Below are 20,344 nucleotides of genomic sequence, written 5' to 3' on the forward strand. Positions count from 1 at the left end.
TTCATCAAGCTTTTGGCACCAGCTGCAGGACTGGATTTGGAGGAGAGAGCTTAACATTTTTAAGCAGTTTGGAAATAAGGTGAATCAATTGATCCACTCAAGAATTGACCATTGGGCTTGGTGAGGCCAGTGGCCTTAAGTAGCACCTCTGAAGCTGAAAACCAGCATTTGTCTTGTTCCACCCACCACCCACTTGTGACAAGAAGAAGCTGTGAAAATTCGTATAGCAACTTTCAAGTGGTATCATCAGAGCCAGTATGAGAGGCTCAGTGTTAACTAGATCACATGCCACGTGAAGTGGCCTGCACCTCTCCCATTTTCTCTTTGTGTCTGAGCGTGAGAGCATCCGTGCTTCAACCCTGAAATCATCTCTCCATTAAATAATCACTACACCAGTACTTGCCTTAATAATTCAATTATTCAATCCATTAGATAAATAATTCACAGGCTTTTGACAGTTTATTTTCTTCATTCCACATGCTGTAGCAATAGATTATTGTCTTGCAGAAATCGCCTGCTGTCCTGATCCATAGCCATCTCCATTGCTGAGATGTGGCGGCGGCAGCCCAGACGGGGTGGTGGAAAACAAGATTGCCTGAGCCGACCTCCTAAGGTCAGGACCTTGGACAGCAACCAATGTGACTGAGTTGATTTGCAGGAGTACGAAGTTCAGGACCACAGGCACCAATCCTACAGCAGAGTGGGACAAGTTAGGCACACAGAAAACTGCCTTACGCTGAGTTGGATTTTTGGCAGCTCTGTAGGGTTCCAGACAGGAGACATTTCCCAAACCTACCAGGAGAGGAGCAATGCCTGCCACACCTGCTGCCACATGATGTTCTGCCACACATCAGCTCCACCTACCCCGAATGTCTTCCCATTAAGTGCAGAATACCGGGATTCTCTGCTACACAGGTGTATGTTTCTGTGAAATTAGGGACCTCAATCATGCAAGGGTTTCCTATCACACTTCAGCAGAACCTTCTGTCAGGGCTAGAGTCAGGCGTAGGTCAGCAATAAAGGAAGCAGATCTTCATTGTCAGTGAAGTTAGCAAACATACTACTTGCCTAGTGGTCTCAGCAACACTACTCAGTAGGACTCTTGCCCCTATGGAGCAGTTGCCAGGACTGAAGGCCCTTGTCTTCCACTCCTTTCTAAGGCTCCTCCTCTCCCGGATGTCTCCCAAGCAGTCTCAAACTGCGTCTGCACATCTCTGGCCTCTGTTATGTTCTTTTCATTACTCGTGAGTTCTTGGAGACCAAGGGGGAGGGGAGCTTGTCACCGCAGGAGAGGGAGACTCCCTGGATTCTTCAGCAGTTTCTTGACCCCCCCCCCTCATCTGCTTCAGCCTTGGAGTCTGAACTGCTCCCTATCACAGGCTCTTCCTGCTCACTAAACCCTGCTGCTCCTTTGGCATTCTGCACCTCCTCCCAATCTTCTTCTCCCTCTGACCTCTCCTCGGTGTCTCACCTCTGACCTCTCCTCAGTGTCTCATCACCAGTCCCCTGGCTCTGAGCTTTCCTCCTCTGGGGTTTTGCTTCGGGGTTCCTTGGCTGGTGCCTTGTACCATTCCTCTTTGTACAGCCAGTCCCTGACACCCACAGCAGTGACTACAGCAGCAGCACGTTCATGGGCTTTCTCTTTGCTGACACCCATGTAAAGATTGAGGTTGAATCCTGACAAGGCAAAAGTACTGTTTTGGGGGGGGGGGATAGGAGTTAGGCAGGTGTGGAGGAATCCCTGGTCCTGAATGGGGCAACCGTGCCCCTGAAGGACCAGGTGCACAGCCTGGGAGTCATTTTGGACTCACAGCTGTCCATGGAGTCACAGGTTAATTTTGTGTCCAGGATGGCTGTCTACCAGCTCCATCTGGTACGCAGGCTGTGACCCTACCTGCCCAGGGACTGTCTCGCAAGAGTGGTTCATGGGCTAGTCACACTTCTCTGAAGTCTCTCAGCCCCACTCACCTCACAGAGTGTTTGTTGTGGGGGAGGAAGGGAAAAGAGAACGTTAGCCGCTTTGAGACTTTGAGACAGGGAACCAGAAAGAGGGCTTTCTCGGTAGTGGCACCCATCCTGTGGAATGCCCTCCCATCAGATGTCAAGGAAATAAACAACTATCTGACTTTTATAAGACATCTGAAGGCAGCTTTGTTTAGGGAAGTTTTTAATGTTTGATGTTTTATCATGTTTTTAATATGCTATTGGGAGCCGTCCAGAGTGGCTAGGGAGGCCTGGCCAGATGGGCGGGGTATAAGTAATAAATTATTATTATTATTATTATTAACGCTGACTGGTAGAGGCTATTCAGGATTCCATACTTTTCACAGCTAGTTGCCTTGTACTGAGTCGGACCCTTTATCTGTTTAGTTTGGTGTTGTCTGAAATTCAGAAGAAATTCTGATGAAAGAAGAATGGGAGACGAAAATAATGGACTATGCAGAATTGGACAAAATGACAGGAAGGATTCGAAACCTGTGGGACCAGAGATTTACAGAAGATTGGAAGAAGTATATGAACTATTTGAAGAGCAATTGTAACCAACAAATTACGCTAGTAGGACTACAAGAAGTTTTGTAAGGAGGAATATATGAAGTGATACAAAGCAGATAAAGAACAGAGATATTGGTTATGAGTTTTAAATGTAACAGGGAAAATAAGAAATGTATACTCAGAGATTCGATTGGAAAATTTTCAGCCGGGACTGATGGAAGTAAAAAAAATTGAATAAGATGTAAAAATATGTTTAATTACTGTTGAAAATGGTATGTTAAAAAACTAATTGTTGTCTACCCTGATGACAGTGGTTCTCCAGAGTTTTAGACGGGGCCCTTTCCCAATGCTGAGAATTGAACCTCCCCCCCCCCAGTGCAAAGCATGTACCATTGAGCTATGGTTCTGTGCGCATTGCTTATGCCCACGATCCACACAGTCTCATGATTGGCTACCTGGGTGCATTCATGTGCCAACGCCTATGCAGGAGTGTCATTCTATCTATCTGTGAAATGTTGGAGGCTACCCAGAAGTATATCATCTTGTCTTCTCATGCGATGTGCCACATTTCTGGCACTGTCTACTGCTTCTTCTGTTTTGCTTTCCCCTTAGGTAGCTATTGCTGGCTTTCTTCCGCTGTGGCACCCACTGTAATCTGCTGTGCTCTTTTCTCCAGGGACTTGATCTGCGTTGCTTGTTCATCTGCTTGGCATACACATATTGCCACTTCTGAGCTTTGAAACTTCTCCTTCATAACAGTTCCGAATTGTTACCCCAGGAAAGTCTGGTCTTTGATGAGGGATTTCTTTAACATACTTTAACTGCAGGGCTGGCTTGTAACATGTTAGTAATAAACATTATTATTATTATTTCCCTTCTTCTTTTTCCTGGAGTTGTAATCTAGAATGCCTGTCTTTTGTTTCAGGATAAAAAAGACACAAAGGTAATTGTGGGCCTCAGATCCTGGCAGCTTTGTTTTTTCTCTTCTTCAAAGTCCTCAGGGTTAAAAGAAGAAGAAGAAGAAAAACCTCTTGTGCACAGTTTGTGTTTCTGTATCTTCCAGGAAAAATAAATAAACCTTAAGGCAGTCCTCTAAATGATTCACCCTCTGCCTTTTATAAACCCCTCACATTCCAAAACTTTAATAAGAAATGGGGGAAATTTATAATTTACCTTTGAGAACACTGAAACAGTTGAAATCATTAGCGGGATTGCAATAATACTTCTAATGTAACGAGAACTATGGATACAATGAAGATATAAACATTTGGACTACTATAAAGGATGCAGCCGAAAGGGTTTAACAATGGGACCCATGGAGAGGGAGGTGGGAAGTCTAGAGATTCGTGGGAATCTTGTACTGTTGGAATGTGTTATGGTATGATTGTGAATTTTAATATGTAAAACCAAATAAAGAAATTAGAGGGGGGGGGGGAGAGATAACATTCACGATCTTTCTCAAAATTTTCTGAGCTTCTGCGTACTACCAGACCCTCTGCCACAACATGTGAGTTTGATTGGTAGTGAGGAATCATTATTTATAGAGAAATATACAGGGGGCAATCCTATGGTAAGATCTGCCAGGAACTACAGCTTAGGATGCAGTGGATCTCAGGCTTAGCCAACTGATTCTTGGCTCTTTGTTGTTGTTGCTGTTTAGTCGTCTAGTCGTGTCCTACTCTTCATGACCCCATGGACCAGAGCATGCCAGGCACTCCTGTCTTCCACTGCCTCCCGCAGTTTGGTCAAACTCATGCTGGTAGCTTCGAGAACACTGTCCAACCATCTCGTCCTCTGTCGTCCCCTTCTCCTTGTGCCCTTCATCTTTCCCAACATCAGGGTATTTTCCAGGGAGTCTTCTCTTCTCATGAGGTGGCCAAAGTATTGGAGCCTCAGCTTCACGATCTGTCCTTCCAGTGAGCACTCAGGGCTGATTTCCTTCAGAATGGAGAGGTTTGATCTTCTTGCAGTCCATGGGACTTAAGTCCCCAACCCCAGATCAGCCAAAGATATTTCAGCCACCTGAGTTGCAACTGACTGAATGGAGGCCAGCGTAAGTTCCAAAAAAGGGGCATGAATTTTGGGGGGGGAGAACAGAGAAGGGGGCCTTAGGCTGGATCCTAAGCATGTTCAGCTCAGCTGTTGAGCAGGGTTTGGTGCTGTTGTAACTTTACACTAGATTAATTTAAATTGGCTTGCTTTATACCAGCTTTTTGTGCAGAGGATTGCTCCCTTAAATCATGCTGCCATATATTTTTAAGCAATATATCCTGGCAAATGGTCTGCCTCCCCCTCCCCCCGAAGTGTCTATTTGTACAGGCTGATGGCTATTTTTCTCAGGCACAGTAATACATTTAGGGCCAGCTTCCAACCAACTGAAAGGTCTCCTCTTTAAGACCTTAGCAATATGAATGTAGATAATTTAAAAGATAGGTCAGGGCCCATCGCATAAAACGCCACCGTGAAATTTGCATATGATCTGTTGCACCATATAATAGAATATGATTAGGTATAAAAAGAACACATAATGTTTTGCCCAAGAATGGGATATATATATAGTGTAACATATTAAAGTAGGAGAAGAGGAGGGAATATACTAGAAGGGGAAGCAACAATATTTTCCCCCAAAGTACCTGGGAAAAACCATTTTGCAAGTCAGAAGGACACACCTCTGAGCATAGTGGTAACTGAACATAACACAAGGCAGATCATTTGGCAACTTTACAGTGTAGACAATCACCCAACATGGAACTAGTGGTAAGGTTATGGTATGTCCCATGGAGGACCTTACGGTCTTCAAATAAAAACATATTGGAGGTCCCGGGCCACAGGGTGGTTAGGCTGGCCTCGACCAGAGCCAGGGCTTTTTCGGCCATGGCCCTGATCTGGTGGAATGCTCTGTCACAAGAGACTAGGGCCCTGTGGGACTTGACATCTTTCTGCAGGGCCTGCAAGACGGAGCTGTTCCACCAGGCCTTTGACCAAGGCACAGTCTGAGCCCCTCTCTCCTTCTGTAATCCTCATAGAACTCTAGACCAATGGTTGCCATGAATTTGATTTTGAATTGATTTTAGAATGTATTTTAATTAATTGACTGTGTGATTTTATGTACACTGTGCTATTTGTACTTGCTGTTAGCCGCTCTGAGCCCGGCTTTGGCCAGGGAGGGCAGGATATAAATAAAAATTTATTTATTTATTTATTTATGGGAGGTTTTTCTTGGTGCAGGTGGGGGAAGCAAACAACTTTCAGTTGCTGCCCCACCAATCTCTTGTCTGTCTCCTCCCTCCTCCCCACCTCCTTACCTTCTTACTTATGACAAATCCAGGGGGTGGCACAGCCTGTCACCTTCCTCCTTTTTAGTGTCAGTGTGTTCCTTGTAGAACTGAGCAGAGAGAAAGGATGGGAACAAAACTAGACTTTGTTGTCTCTGCCTGCCATTATTCTCCCGCCCTACAAGTTCCAATGGGCACCAGCCATCCCTGCGAACATCACTCCTAATCTTAAACACTAGGCTAGGATTAGGGACCCTCCCCCAAGCAGGTACTTTCCATAGACTTTTAAATGGGGTTTATGAGTGCTGTGGTATTATGCCCACTGGAATCTGGTCTGGAAGAACAACCAGAGAAAGACCGGAGAAGGACCAGAACTCATGGCTTCCTAATGGCAATGGGATGTATCAGAGTACAGCAGGGTAGCCTAGGGACTGCTGGGCAGTGGCGTAGCGTGGGGGTGCAGGGGGGGGCGGCCACACCGGGCACAACATCTGGGGGTTAGGGTTAGGGGGCGCAAATCCATGGGTTAGGGGGCGCAAATCCATGGGTTAGGGGGCACAAATTACTTGCCTTGCCCCGGGTGCTGACAACCCACGCTACGCCACTGCTGCTGGGCAAGTCATGTGCAGCAGACAAAGCCCTTTCCTCCAATATTTTGTTGTTGCTCTCCTCCTACTCCCTCACGGCTCTCGTGCTTACCGGTCAGTGTAGAAGGAGTCATGGGAGCAAAGCGCACATGAGAGCTGCTGGAGTGCTTAAGCTGGTCTAGTTTCCTTTCTGCCTCCTCACTTGATCAGGGAGCTTCCCCAAAAGTACTGTCTGTGATGCAGAGGGAGAAGGCAGCTGGGCAAGTCAGAACACGTAAGAAAAATAAAAAATCGTGGACACCTGGATGCTGACAACCCCCACTCTCCAAAGCATTTGCGGCATGAGGTGCCTGCCTCACTGGTAGTGCGAGAATATACAACACAAGGACATCATTATGTCGTGTTAGCACAGGAGTCCTTTGAGCGTGTTTGGTGAGTTATGCGCAGTGGCATAGCGGGGGGTGGAGCACAGGGGTGGTTTCCCCAGGGCAAAATTGTCAGGGGTGCAAAATTTCAACACCCAGTACTGCCTCGATACGGCTGCACTTCTGTCACTGGGCTCCATTGAAAACATGTTGTCCATGCGAAGGAGGAAATGCCCTCTCCAGACAATGAAATGACTCTTTTTCCTCTTATCCCTGCAGCTGTGATCTCCTGGGTGATGCGGATGCTGTTATGCAGTTGAACGTGCATGCATACTCTGTCTGTTTCTCTCCCTCTGCGTGGCCCTGGGTACTGGCAACCTACGTTATGTCACTGGTTCTGCAACACCACTAGAGTCTTCCAAACCTGTGATAGAATCCCCTAGATTTCTTTTTTCAGCCTGTTCAACCTCAGTTCAGTCCTAAGCAGAACCACAGATTCACCACTATAAAGCCAGTTGTTTTCTATCTCTAGTTACCTGAAACAAGGGAGTCAAAGTGATTCCAGTCTTTCTTTCGCTTCGGGGAGTGTAGCTCAGTAGAAAAAAAAGTGACCAAGTTTATCTTGAGAATTAGAAAAACTTCTAGGAGAGGAGAACAAAGTGCTTCTTTTCTAAGCTGACTCACTCTGTCTGGTGAGACCCTGCGGTTAAAAAATTAGCTCTCGTTTTGGTCCTCAGGCTTCAGTTGATATTAAAAGTTATTCTATGCTAAATCATGAAAGGTTTGCCCTTCGAGCACCTTATAATGAACTCAGAGCTTCTAATGTCTGACTGGGAAACTAATTGACAAACTGGTATCATCACATGAAGCCAGCTCCTCTGGATACTGCTTTTATAATATCTTAAGCCTTAAGAAAAAATCCCCACCATGCAACTCATGTCCTTTTCCATCACTGTAGGAACTGTGAAAGCTGCTTCTTATAAACAGAGTGACAAGATCTTGTCATGCCAGACTGGAGGAGGTCAGTGAAGGGAAATGAGAAACCTCTCAGATACAACTGACTTAGGTTTCCATCCAGCAATACAGTGGTACCTCAGGTTAAGTACTTAATTCGTTCTGGAGGTCCGTTCTTAACCTGAAACTGTTCTTAACCTGAAGCACCACTTTAGCTAATGGGGCCTCCTGCTGCCGCTGCCCCGCCAGAGCACGATTTCTTTTCTCATCCTGAAGCAAAGTTCTTAACCCGAGGTTCTATTTCTGGATTAGCGGAGTCTGTAACCTGAAGTGTATGTAACCTGAAGCGTATGTAACCCAAGGTACCACTGTATATAAATGGCACCCCAGGATACTTTGAGGTGCATATGCTTTAAATGTATTGTGTGTACACAGTCCCTATCTGATCAGCCTTGGCCAATGCCTGCTTCTTAGGTCTAGCCATCTTGGAGAGAAGGCCAACAAGAGAAGAGAGAAGAGCACAGGGACCATCTTCTGCATATATACAACAGAAGGGGCCACAATATTCCTCTTTATCACTCGCCCCAGATTAATCCACCCATTGACATTTCAGTTAGGGCCTACTGGACTAATGATCACAACTGCAGGTCTCTATAGGAAGAGGTCTTGCACCTCAATTGAAGTCAAAATGAACCTCAGAGCACCCACTCTTCTTCCTTCTTCCCATACTAAGCATTTCGAACAGTCATAACTAGAAACTTTGCTTTGTGAATGCTTGTTCAAAGTTCCTCTCTCCTTTTCTGGCACAGTGATGTGCAAAGTGGGAGGGTGGGTGGGGAGTATTTCCAAAGCAGGACAACGACTTCAAAGCCCTCATCGACAGGGAACACTCTCTTCAAATTTCCCACTAGCTGTTAAGACAACAGTGCCAGGGCTAGCGGTGGCCAAATCCTTGCCATGTAGGCACAGAGCCAAGAACTGCAGGTGTTTCAGAAATCCAGAAGCTCAGAAGTCACTGTAATCATCTAGATTTAGCCGAGCCCTTGGAGCTCCTTTGGTAATTTCTGCAAGACAGCCAACAACCTCTATTACTTCTGCACCATATGCTTGGCGTCTTTGACTAGATCTGCTTTGAGAGGAGTCAAATGACACAGAGATAAAAATACTGCTGTGGTTTTTGTTTGTTTTTAAATCCACCAAGGTTGCTGATGGTTTTTTTATGTACAAAGAAAATGAAGAGAAGGAAATACACAAACAACCTCACGGGGGGTTACTTGGAACCCACCAGAGAAGTTTCACCATTGAAACCAGAAGCTCTTTTACTTGGTATGGTAGGTTTAGAAATACATAAGAATGATACAAAACTGTTTTTATATGCGACTACTGCAGCAAGAATATTACTAGCCCAAAGATGGAAGCAAGAGGGAATAATAACAAAAGAAGAGTGGCAAATAAAACTGATGGACTATGCCGAGCTGGCAGGACTTACAGGGAAAATTTGAAACCAGAAGGACCAGACTTTCCTAAAGGACTGGAAGAAATTTATGTTGTATTTGAAAGACAAATGTAATTAATTAACATCAATTGTAGGGTTGCAAGAAGTTTTGTAAGGTGGCCTATTCAAATTACTGTGAAAAGGACTAAGATTAGCTGATATAAGATTGGACTCACAACAAGGTTGTGAAGGAAGCCCTAGCCTGTGATAGCCAAAGGTTTGTTATGTTGTGTTGGAGATGTTGTGTTGGAAAATCTGTGTAAAAATTAATAAAAATTATATTTATTTTTTTTAAAAAGAGAGAGGTTGCACCATTCTGATCTAAACTCTTCATCATGTGTTTTCTCTGAGGGAGGTGCAATGGCTGGCACCACAAGAGTGGACATTTTCCAGTGCTGCCTCCCATTTTGTGGAAGGCTCTGTTAGTTTCTGTTTCTCACTGTGCAGCTGCGTGGAGTCACAGGACTCTGTTTACATTCCAGAGACAGTCCAGACTCTTGGAAGTCTCAGGGAGGGGAGACGGGATGTGATGTTAGTGGTTTCCTGTTTCCTTTGTTCATTTGTTCCTTTGTTCAGTTGCTCTCTGCTTCCATAGAGAGAGGATGTCTTTTCTGTTCTTCATAGTTTAGAAATAAAACTCTTTACAACGTAGCTCATACTGTCTCATCCTTCCCTGTGCTGGGAATTCTGCTGGGAGGACGTGCCTTGGAGACTCATCAAAGGCTCGAGGTCGTTAAACACGTCAGGAGGCGATTCCGAAGATGAGCCTTATCAGCTCAGTCGAACGGAGTTCCGACATGCTCCCCCCCCCCCAAAAAAAAACCCCTCACATCTTTCTCCAGCCTCTCAAGTGACAGGCTCAGATATTTCAGCCTGTCCAGGATTTTGATTGTTAATCTTAGAAACATTTGTAGAATTGTAGGAAAACAGCAGGTTACCTAAAGTGGTGCATGATGGACCATGATGAACCAAACAGCTCCATCTTTTACTAGAGGGGAATGGCCAGGGGACTCAGGTGGAAAAGTTGGAGGAATTATTGCCATTGTATGCCTCTGGTGGTCATATCACTTGACCTACTAGTAGGGTCAGCTCTGAACATTCCTATGCGCTGTCTGGTCTGTATTTGCTCCCTGGCGCAGGGTGTTAGAAATCACTGTGCGTGTATGTCTTACAGGTGTGTCATCAATTCACCTGGAGAGGTGAGTCTAATGACTTCTGCTTATTTTCCTTATTCCCATGACTTCTGATGAGCTCTGCTTTCACAAACTAAAAGCAAGAGATTCAACTTGTATGAAACAATTTTTATGACCAGGAAAACACCATTTCATTTGTTATGTACTGAAGTTCTCACCCTGGGCCAGCGGGGGGATACTGTAGATAGTTATGCAAATAAGGGATCAAAAGTGGCCTTCAGTGATTGGATAGTTTTAGAAAAATTTTACAGTTACATTGTACTGGAGCTCTATATAAGCAGGCTGACTGAACCCTTCAGTACAGTTCTGTCCTGGCCAGTGAATAAACAAGAGCTGTTTGAAGAATCGCTGTCTCATCTGATATGTTCATCCACAACTTAACATCATTAGTAAAAGCTTGCCCACTCCAAACAAAAAACAACAACGGTTCAGATGGCTGCTTTTTAGCCTCTATATCAGGGGTCAGCCACCTTTTTCAGCTGTGGGCTGGTCCACTGTCCCTCAGACCATGTGGTGGGCTGGACTGTATTTTGAAAAATTATATGAAATTCCTATGAATTTCATGATGAATGAAAAATTCCTATGCCCCACAAATAACCCAGGGATGCAATTTAAATAAAAGCACACATTCTACTCATGTAAAAACACCAGGCAGGTCCACAAATAACCCAGAGATGCATTTTAAATTAAAAGACATTCTGCTCATGTAAAAACACGCTGATTCCAGGACCGTCCGCAGGCCGGATTGAGAAGGTGATTGGGCCGCATCCGGCCCACGGGCCTTAGTTTGCCTACGATTGCCTTAGAGAGATTCTGCTCTATATGCTTTACTGCAACATGCAGACTTTTGTGCTTAAACAAGTTAGGCTTATTGACTGTTAAGTTGTGGGTGAACATATCAGATGACACAGCGATTCTTCAAACAGCTCTTGTTTATTCACAGGCCAGAACTGAACTGAACTGAAGGTTTCAGTCAGCCTGCTTATATAGAGCTCCAGTACAACGTAACTGTAACTATTTTCTAAAACTACCCAATCACTGAAAGTCACTTTGATCCCTTATTTGCATAACTATCTACAGTATCCCCCTGCTGGCCCAGGGTGAGAACTTCAGTACATTAACATTGATGCTTATACTAGGCACATGTTTTCAGGAGAGAAGAGTCTGTGTTTGCTCTCACTTGTTTCCTGCATGCTAACTTCCAGAGCCTGCCAGGATTCCCCAACAACAATAGCTTATCACAGCTCTGGAGCTCTTTGAACTAAAAAAAAAGAACAAAAGATGTTGGAAAGTTGATATAATATGAATCATTTCCTTATCTCCCCCTCCTCTGCCCCACCAGAGATAATTTCCAAGGCAGATCAGATATGAAAAGTGCTGGAAAGAAGAGGAAGTCTCGACGAAAGAAGAATGGTTAAAAAAACTTATGGACTAGGCAGAAATGGCAAAACTGACCGGAAAAAATAGGTAATCAAGATAACAAACTTTTCATAAAAGAATGGAAATGGTTTATTGAATATTTACAGATAAATTGTAAACAGATAAGGACATTGGCAGGATTATCGTAGTAACCTGCAGTTTCATAAGAGTATATAATGAAAACAGATGAATAAAGGAATAAGTTAATTTAGAATATGCAGGAAATGATAAAAATAAATTTAAGGAACCGCAGAAAGAAGAGGAAGGAAGTTGAGTTTTGAAATGTTAAAATGACTGTAAAATTATTGAAATGCATTTAACTGAAAATCAGAAATAAAAAATAAAATAAAAAACAGACATGAAAAATGTTTCTCATCCCCACACAGCCTCACATTGAAAGACCCAGCCTCACCGATGAATGGCTGCTTTGTTTTGTTCCCCTTCCATATGTTTATCAAATCACATGGGCTCTTTCTCAGCCTTGATGTCACATCAGAAGCATTTCTGCCGAGTGGGGGAGCTGGAAGTGCCAGACAATTTGTGTGTGACCGCTTTGATGTAACATTAAGAACTGCTCTGTTGGATCAGACCAAAGCTCTTTATCAAGGTTGGAGGCACTGTGGACTTCCAGATGTTGGTGAACTACAGTTCCTATCACCCCTGGCCTTTGGCCATGCTGGAGTTTCAGCCCAACAACATCTGGCAGGCCACAGGGGCCGCATCTCTTGTCTATCAAATTGCCATCTTACTGCCTCTGGAAAGCTCTGTTGTAGGATGCGAAGGAAACAGCCCTGACCTGTTGTTTGTAGAAGACATCCAGTCTCAGATGCAAACTTTCTCTGAATTGTGGAGGTTCTATTTAGTTGCTATGGATAAGACACAGATACAGTGGTACCTCGGGTTACAGACGCTTCAGGTTACAGACGCTTCAGGTTACAGACTCCACTAACCCAGAAATAGTATCTCAGATTAAGAACTTTGCTTCAGGATGAGAACAGAAATGGCGCGGCAGAGGAGTGGCAGCAGCGGGAGGCCCCATTAGCTATAGTGGTACCTCGGGTTAAGAACAGTTTCAGAATGGACCTCCGGAACGAATTAAGTTCTTAACCCGAGGTACCACTGTACACCTCATACATTATGAGCTGAGGGAAGATTTCTTTTGTACTGATCCTCATGCCCAGTGGTGGAGCTTCATGCTCTGGCACCGGGGGGTGGAGAGCAGACAGGGGCGCAGCTGCAGGGGTGACGTGTGCTTCCTGGGGGTGTGGTGAGCCACCCGCAGGGGCATGGCGCGCGTCCTGGGGGGCATGATGTGCCATCGGTGGGGGTGTGGCACCCAGCATGGGCAGGGGGGCAGCCGTGATGGCACCCCACCCCACCGGGATTGCGCTGCTGGGGGCGGTGTGCTCCCTCTGCCCCCCTTCCTCCACCAGTGCTCATGCCATTTAGTCATTTCACTGGGAGGCCCCAAGCAAGGCCAGATCTGGAGGGTGAGGAGTTTGAGCATTTGAAGAAGAAAGTAAAAGAGAATCTGAGAGAGTTCTTGGGTTTCATCTCTGGCCTCTTCTAGCTTATGGTAGTCCATTACCAAAGGGTTGGTGGTGCAAGCCATTTAACAATTTTTCACCAATATTTGCATCATGGTGAACAGGGGTGGGAGCCTCTGAATATTCCTGGAAGAATGAGAAATATTTAATTCAATATCATTTCATATGATATCTTTGTCTTTTATGAGTTCTTTCCAGGAATTCTTACAAATGTGCTCTCTGTACGGAAGGCACTGGCTCCAAGCCAAAGGTCATTTAAGTCATGAACATATTCTATTTGCTGGAAACCATGCTTGACTTTTTAATGGCTTCCTGCTCATGTTCTCAGGTGAGACGTCAAAAGCCTGTTGCTTTCAACTGACGGTTGTAAGCTTAGTGAAATGGACACAAAATCAGACAGAGGCCATGCCACATTCCAGTTCCCATCAGGAAAACAAAGTTTAGTAAAGAAATCAATTTGCTGGTCGCCAATATCCAGGTCATTTCACAGTTTATATTCAATTCAATCAGTTTGTTTAGCCCATTTCTTCATCACACCATGCTAGTTAATTGTGACATTCCAAAAGGAATAGAAGCACCAAATCCATGAAGGCAACAAGAACATCAAGAGTGTAATTACAGTCTCAAAACTGCCAGAAAATGCACCAGAGAAGGGCTGAAACTCATTGGTAGATCACCTGCTTTGAAAATCCTAGGTTCAGAATGGGGGAAAATTATAATTTATTTAGGAGACCACTGTAAGCAGATGAAAACATTAGCGGGATTTTAATAACACTTGTAATGTAGCAAATATCATGGACAATATGGAGAGATATGAAATATGGACTATGAAATAATATGAAGTTGGAAAGGTTTACAATAGGACCCATGGTGGGGGTGGGGGGAAGTCTGGAGATTCATAGAAATCTCTAAAATGGATAGGTATTTTGTATTGTTATAATTCTACACTTGTAAAATCAAATGAAAATCATTTGAAGTCAAGCGAGAAAAGAAAGTCCTAGATTTAACTGCCTTTGTTTGTTTGTTTGTTTGTTTTTTTGACTTATATACCACCCTTCATCACTTGGAAGGACAGATCCTGAAGCTGAGGCTCCAATACTTTGGCCACTTCATGAGAAGAGAAGACTCTGGTGTTGGGAAAGATTGAGGGCACAAGGAGAAGGGGACGACAGAGGACGGGATGGTTGGACAGTGTTCTTGAAGCTACCAGCATGAGTTTGACCAAGCTGCATGGGGCAGTGGAAGACAGGAGTGCCTGGCGTGCTCTGGTCCATGGGGTCACGAAGAGTCGGACACGACTAAACGACTAAACAACAACAACAACCACCCTTCATCATAAGAACTTAGTGCAATTCACAACTACCCCCCTGCTCTATCCCCCATCCATGCAGGTAAAAAGGATGAACAGTGTTCAAGGACACATTCCAGGCAGGCAAGCACACTCAAGGAGGTTGCAGAGCAGGGTAAGTGAGGAGTTGTGGCTTGGGGAGAGGGTATGTGACCTGGGAAGAGTGCCAAGAGTTTGTATCCAACAACTTTTGGAGGGTCACAAGTTGAAAGCATCTGGATGGCAACAGGTTGGAGACAGCTGAACTACGATACGTTCCTACAGATGGCCTCCCCACTTTATATGATCTGGGGGGAGGAAGACTCTTAGTTTTAAAAGATGGCATTGATTCTGACTTTGTCCCTGTTTAGTTTAGTTTTTTTAAAAAAGTGATACAGCCTTTGGGCCTGGCCTGTCCATGTGAATCAACATGCATTATGAAGAAGATCATGGGGTTGTGATCTCATTCTAGTTCTGACATCTAGTTTCAGCTGGTTTGTTGTTGATTTGCATGAGCACCTCTCCAGCTCTTCAGAAGAAGCAACTGGGAACATCTCCTACAGGTTTCCTACTTTAAAACGGCCTTAGAAAATGCCTCTTGGGAACAGCAAATAGCAAAAGCATTATCTGCATCTGCATTTCAATTTTAAATAGAACCCTGTTTGAAAAACAAACCTTATAAATGAGATGCAATATTCTGGCATGAGTATGTGTGTGCAGAGAGATGGAAGAAGGCAATGCACTTCTTAACACCCATACTCTCCCGTTCCCTCCCAGCAAATAAAATTTGCGGTGGATTTCTGATGAAGGATACTCCTCTACTGCTATCTATGGGCCAAGCTACATATGACACAGAATATATATGATGGGATCTCCTGACATGTTATAGAAATACAGCTGTGAGGAAGGACTGTACAACCATTTCCCAAGCTTCTGTAGACAGGGAAATAAGAATAGCTCGGTAAAAAAAGAAATGGATGAGGATAGGCCAGTAGGGTCTGATGGGGTGGCATGATCCAGTGTTCCTTACCTGGCTTCCCAAACCAGAGGTTACTGCCAGTCTCCAATAGGGAGTGGGGCAAAGCAATAGGGCAGCTGATGTGCAGCATCTGGAAGGTTGGTTTGGGTCCACTGCCATGCCTGCAAGACACTGGCGTACCAACTTCCTCTCCACATTGGAAAGCCAGCTAAGAAATGCCTCTCACCCTTCTCTTCCCTGCTAGGAAAGGTCGAAGAGGTTTATAATGTTATTTTATATGCCTAGATATACATATAAAAATACCTGCTGGAATTAAAATGCAACCCACTGCATTGAGGGAGTACTGTGACCAGGGGACCTGTGTGTCTGCTCAGGTCCAGGTGCTGTGTTGATCGGCAATTTCATGTCCCTTGCTCCTCTCCTTTCTCATGGTCCCCAATCTTTAATTTGGACATGGACACCCCTTCACATAGAGGACACCGTCAAATAGAGAGCTGTAAAGTAAGACCAATGGCTACCCTAAAAACCACAACAGTTACTTGTGGAGAAACTCAAAAGTATAGGTTCATCTGAAGCTGGGTCTTCTTCTTCTTCATTGGCGATCACTTGTAGCCAAGTAAGATTGTCTTCCATAAACACGGTTTTAAAAGTGAGTCTGTAAGTGATTGTGGAGGCCAATTCTGGATCCACACGTCCTTCCACAGTGGGGGCATAGGTTTCCGGGTGGGAGTTGATCACGGTGAGGGTTTGCCAAGCATGCCCTCCTCTTAGTGCATTTCTCCCTTTCATCCAGAGTTCGAGAGTCTTCAAAACCCATAACATCTTTGGTAAAGGCTTCTCTCCAATTGGAGCGCTCACAGGCCAGTGTTTCCCAGTTATCAGTGTTTATACTACATTTTTAAAGATTTGCCTCAAGAGAGTATTTGAACCTCTTTTGCTGACCACCAGCATTGCACTTTTAAAGTTCAGACTAGAATAGGGTAAGACCACACTTGTATGTTACACTTTGCTCATATAGGACCTAATCCCTGTTTGGGAGTTCTTTTTACCCATATTTAAGGAAACACACAAAGGGAAGCCGTGTGTGTGCGCGCGCACTAGTAAGACCCTCTCTTTCCAGCACATTACCAATTATCACTTTTAGAACCCTTCATGTGTCTGAGGAGTGGGGGACCTTCTCTACTCATGGAAGCTCCCCATACGATTTAGAATCTGGGTTGTGCGTGTTGTGTGCACACCATCCACAAGTAGAATAGAAATGAATGGGGCTCAATAATGTAGGTAATTTTAGCATTAGTGGACAATGAGACAGGTAATGTCACTTTTGACAAACTGCAGCAGAATGGAATACACGCGGCAGATACAGAGCAGAATGGAAAATGATGCCTTCCTACATGTGCATCTAGAGAACACCTGAATAGGGTCCAAGTGTCAGGCTTCAAGGAATCGGCTTCCTCCCCCCCCCCCTTGGCAGTAGATAAGCAGAACAAAGTGAACAGAGTCTTTTTACCAGTTAGAATTCTTTAATAATTACAGTGAGGGATAACAACCTCTCCCTCGAACTAAGGTACTTTCAAGAATGTATAACTTGCTGTTAAAATGGAATACACAAGATGAAATGGTTAAATCTGCTATGATAAAGTGGGCACAGGACATTGGGCATAATATCATGTTTGAGGACTGGGAAAGGTTGTGGACCAACGGGCTGAACTTCACTGCATGTAATGCTTTGAAGGAAAATGTAATGAAAATGATATATAGATGGTACATGACCCCAGTTAAACTTGCCAAAATATACCATTTGTCTGATAACAAATGTTGGAAATGTAAAGAAAATGATGGAACATTCTTTCACCTCTGGTGGACCTGCGCTAGAGTGAAGGCCTTCTGGGAAATGATATATAATGAGCTGAAAAAGGTATTTAAGTATACCTTCACTAAGAAACCAGAGGCCTTCCTTTTGGGTATTGTCGGCCAGAAGGTTTTTTTTTATGTATGCAACAACGGCAGCAAGGATACTCATCGCTAAGCACTGGAAAACTCAAGATCTACCCACACTGGAAGAGTGGCAGATGCAACTGATAGACTATATGGAACTAGCCGAGATGACCGGCAGAATCCGAGACCTGGAAGAAGAGAAGGTTGAAGAAGATTGGAAGAAATTTAAGATTTACTTAAAAAAGCACTGTAATTTGGTTGAATGTTAAGATGGAGGCTAGATCATAAATAATTGACCACCACTAAATTAGATGCAACTAGGATGATAAGTGAGATTGAGGAAAAATCATAAACCTTTGGGAGAATTATTAGATTATATTCTAAATGAATGGGACATAAGAATGTAAAGAAGATGATAAATTGCGGGCAAGAATTGACAATGATGCAAGTGGGAGCGGGAGACATGAGGGAGTCCAAAGAAGTTAAGAAATTATGTTATGATATATGTTACATTGTTCATTATATTTGCATTTATGTTTAAAAATCTTAATGAAAATATATTAAAAAAACAACAACAACCTCTCCCTCGAAGAATGGCGGTGCTTCCAATTAAGGCTACACCACCACCCCATGTCCCTCTCAATCCACAACACCTCTGCGTCTGGTAACCTGAGCTTGTAGTCGCTGTGCTTTCTGTTCAGCAACTTTCTCAGCTCTCCTAGAACATGGGGAAGGGGGATGCTATCCAACGACTGTGAATCTGTTAACCCTCTCTCTTCCTAGCTGTTCTTCATCCACTATTTCCCAGCCTTTCCCTTCTGAACTGTGCCTCTCTGCAAACCACTGTTCTAAATCTATACTGTCCTCCTGCTCTTGGGGAGATTCAGGGTCAGGAGGAGGAGGAGGCTCCCACCATTGTAGCTCTCCTCAGCACGGTCCCTGACACCAAGTTTGCCTGCAATGTTAATTCAGAAATAAGTGTGCCTCAGTGACCAGAAGTTTGAATAAATTACAAAACAGTAAACCATTTTGAGGGTGTTTTTTTAGAAGAAGAAGAAGAAGAAGAAGAAGAAGAAGAAGAAGAAGAAGAAGAAGAAGAAGAAGAAGAAAGTAGTGTACAAATTTTAATCAATCTCTCTCTCACACACACATATATATTCTCATATTCTTTCATGTGTATTTGTGTATGTATGTGTGTGTGTGTGTGTGTGTGTGTGTGTATGTGTGTGTGTGTGTGTGTGTATGAAACCAAGAACAAATAGCATCCAGTCCTCAAGAGGTAGCCTCTTCCATGCAGAACATTTGAAAAACTTTGATTGTTGTGGGATATGTTGGCATGAAAAGTATTAGAGGGCTGGCAACGCATTCATAATAACCAGGAATTAATAAACAGATGAAAACAAATGACAGCATTAAGACAAACATACACAAATGAATCATCCAAACAAATGCTGAAGTCAAATTACTTTATGGAAATTAGTTTCCTTTGTACTGTACATATTTCACAAGCAGCATTTAAATATAGGATCTAAGTGCTTCTTCCAGTGGTATTGTATTTTTTCCACAGATTTCTAGCCAAGCACATTAATGGATGTCTTTGTTTAGATAAAGGGACAATCAGAGATCTTATAACTACTGGAGCTATCTGTCAGTGTGGCGACAATGAGTTTGTGTGTATGTGACTCCTTAGGAAATAAATCATAAATAAGGTTTCTGCATAAAAAAAGACCATGCATCTGGGCACCCATATCTTAAGTCTCAAGGCAAAATATCATGGACATTAATACCAGCTGGTAACAGCCACTTGTTCTAAGGAGCTGGTAATAATTATCCAGTTTAATTACTGCTCTGTCTTATCAAGATGCTATTCAGCTGCTTGTCCTTGGAGAGCAACTATTGTTGAGAAGGGAGTAACGTAATATTATCTTGTACAGTGGTGATGAATAGTGGAGGTGAGAGCAGGACATGCTAAATGTTCAAGGCAGTGCTACACCAAACCTTACTTCAGCTTATTTTATTTTACTTTATTTTGGAGTAGGGGGTGACCAATATGGTGTCCTCTTGGAATTGCTGGGCTACAACTCCCATCATCCTTGATCACTGACCACACTGGCTACGGGTGATGGGAATTCATAGAACCACAGAATGAAAGAATTGTAGAGTTGGAAGGGACCCTGAATGCAGGAATATGCAGCTGTCCCTTATGGGAAGCGAACCTGCAACCTTGGCAGTAGCAGCACCATGGTCTAACAAACTGAGCTATCCAGGCAGCTAGCTAATGGAGGGCATCGTGCCTTAGAAAAGAATGAAAGAAGAACATGCTAAACCAGGCTTCCTCAACCTCGGCCCTCGAGATGTTTTGAGACTACAGTTCCCATCATCCCTGACCACTGGTCCTGCTAGCTAGGGATCATGGGAGTTGTAGGCCAAAAACATCTGGAGGGCTGAGATTGAGGAAAGTTGTGCTAAACTATTGGAAATACAGTGTTACCTTGGTACTCAAGTGGCTTGGCTCCCAAACGCCGCAGTGTTCTGGTTTGTAAATTTTTTCAGAGTGCCGCAACCCCAGAGTTGACCACAACTGGACCTAATGGTCAGGGTTCCCTTTACCTTTTTTATTAGAGTTCCATGGGAGGGAATGCTAATTTAATTCCTATTTTCCATGCACTTAAAGTATTTCCCATGCTTTCTGAATTTGCTTCTCCTTGCCTATTTAAAAAAGCCCAGTGCTGATGCTTTCTTCCTCCTCCGCTATTTGAGCTGGTTATCAAA

General features: G+C 43.9%; 1 long non-coding RNA gene across 2 annotated transcripts; it reads right to left on the bottom strand.

Annotated features, from left to right (window-relative positions):
• Positions 1–404: 404 nt before the first annotated feature.
• Positions 405–12,615, bottom strand: LOC310848432. 2 transcript variants are annotated; one of them, XR_014566371.1, is made up of 4 exons: positions 12,531–12,615; positions 5,799–5,878; positions 2,322–2,400; positions 405–690 (listed from the first exon to the last, which is right to left on the bottom strand). It is a non-coding gene; the product is annotated as an uncharacterized lncRNA (long non-coding RNA). The 2 variants fall into 2 exon arrangements; XR_014566370.1 differs by lacking the exon at positions 2,322–2,400.
• Positions 12,616–20,344: the final 7,729 nt, after the last annotated feature.

This window comes from Podarcis gaigeae (assembly GCF_964106915.1).
Source record: "Podarcis gaigeae genome assembly, chromosome: 7".
NCBI classification, from domain to species: domain Eukaryota; kingdom Metazoa; phylum Chordata; class Lepidosauria; order Squamata; family Lacertidae; genus Podarcis; species Podarcis gaigeae.